The following is a 2,464-nucleotide window of genomic DNA, read 5'->3' as shown; positions in this document are numbered from 1 at the left end:
TATTCTACACAAGCAACGGTCCTGTATGTCAGCCGAAGTTCAAAGCTTTGAGAAGCTCTTGTACCGCATTTAACAAATCCTCAAACTTGTCGCTTTTACAATATCTGACCTTTACAACTCAACTCGCAGAGCCATCAGCGATTTAGTTTTTATCTTCTTGACATAGTTGTAATGTTATGACGTAAGAAGTTAAGTCTGAAACCAGATACGATGAGATATTATAGCCCATATCTCCACCACCACCAGCACCAGCACCACCACCACCACCACCACCAACAGCAACAACAACAGCTTCTTCTCTGTTGCACGTCGTTTAAGCATACATACCTAGCTGCGCACGTACGCATATGTGTGTATGTGCATATATGAAAGTGTATAGGTGTATTAGAGGCATTTAAACACACGTATAGAGAAGATGATTGGCGTGGTATTGGTTCGATACTCGTACATTATTCATAATAACAAACAGTGATAGAGTGAACTTTACAAGTTAAACGACAAAGATACTTGCAGACCGACATATGTCACAGAGAAAACTGTTAAAAACAAAAGTCTACGTACATTGTGTGTACGTGTACACACACACACACATATATAAGTAGATAGATATAGATAAATAAATGTGTGTGTGTATGCATATATTATGAATCTCAAATATATAGCTTTTATGTGTGTGTGTGTACATATATGTACGTAATGTGTGCGTACATACGTACTCATGCATATTAATCATTTTTCAGTATTATAAATCTATTATTGCCGATCTTACCAATCGGTTTCGCACTGGGTATTAGAACCGAATATTAGGTTACAGCACGGTCAAATAATACCGCGTGCTCTTCAGAGCTTGCAGGTATGGAAAACTGGTGACTGCTCTCTGTCAATGGAGGTGAACAAGCAGCTGATCAGAAGGATCAATAGCGACTTTAGGAAGGCCTCGCCCTCTGGTGCTACATACCAGCAGAGTCATAACAGGCTTCAAAGCCATTAGCGGTAGGAGTAGAGCAAGGTTCACACATTTTGATATGGTAGATTTTTACCCTTCTACGTCGAGGAAGCTTCTGTATAAGTCACTGGGTTTCCCTAGGACCTACACGGTGATTAGAGACGAGGACTATACGCACCAGAAGAACTCTACTTACCAGAACTTACCCAGAAGGCTTCTTTGACGTAGCGATCGGCGTATTCGTCAATGCTGGTGTGTAACCTTGGTTTTCTTTTTTTCGTTTCGAATTTCACATTTATTACCTTTGGCCACTACAAAGATAATGATTTGGAAATATCGAGAAGAGCGAACGGCTATGCACTCGATAGGCTGAGGAAGAGCCTCGCCAACAGGACCCGAAGGTCACAATAAAAGCCAACCTGGAGACGGAGGATTTCCTTGACGTGGCTTTGGACTTGGAATCCGATTCCATAGGCCTTTTAACAACCTGAACGAGAGGCTGATATACATCCTATCCGACCTTAGTGTTCAGGAACCTGGTAAAGGAAGCCAGAAAAATCTCCGACCTATTTTCAGGTAAAGAAATTGTCGATGCCATTGCCCCATATGCACTAGCTCCCAGTGGATTTAAGGATAGGATTAATTACATGCCAGGTTATAATCCCTCCAAAAGAAAAGACCATCGGAAGGTGTTGTGGTCCACAACACTTTCTCCTTAACACGAGTTCTTAGGCCTACCCCTTTTTCTATATCCATCCGGATTCCACTGTAAAGCACTTTTCACTACATTTGGTATGTCCTTTCTAATTGTGCTACCAATCCACTTCCACTTTTTCTTAAATATTTGCTTCCTAATGGAAACTTGATTCGTTCTTTGCCATAACTCCATATTGCTTATGTGTTCGGGCCAAAAATGACCTCCTAATCTAAATAAGTCCTTATTGTCTAAACCCAATGTTCTAGAGGATGAAAAACAGGTAGTAGTAACACCGCTAACATTTTGAATTATCATTGTTAAAAATCGAGTGTATTAGTTTCAACTGGTTATAGAAGCGTCTTCGAGACGCGATCTGACGAAGGTTCACCTCTGGCTCTAGCACACTCGCTAATGTTTAAATATTTCTTTCTTTCAATTGTGCATTTTCAGATTGGTATATGTGTAGTTGGGGGATTGTCCCAAAGACAGTAGAAACGTAATAGAAGCAGTGAAAAAAAAAAGTTTTTTTTTTTTTTAACTACGAACTGGAACCGCTGATTCGGTTCACAGAAAAATTAACTTCTGTGAATTACAGTAAAAATTTAGGGGGAAAAAAATGAGAAAAAAGACAAGACGGCAGATTTTTATTTAAAATAAAAATAAACATTAAAAAATAGGAATGAAAAGAAAGGAAAGAGGGGGAAATATACACGTGGTGGTAAAGTCAAGATGTTATTTCGTACTTGAATTTTATTGGATGATGTACCGGAAGTGAGAAGGCAAAGTGACGTCAGGAAGCGGGAGATTTAAAAGACCTTTCT

Source organism: Octopus bimaculoides, chromosome 8 (assembly GCF_046866305.1).
Source record: "Octopus bimaculoides isolate indiv1 chromosome 8, ASM4686630v1, whole genome shotgun sequence".
NCBI lineage: Eukaryota > Metazoa > Mollusca > Cephalopoda > Octopoda > Octopodidae > Octopus > Octopus bimaculoides.
The sequence above is the reverse complement of the archived record's forward strand: the minus strand, read 5'-3'. Positions refer to the sequence as shown.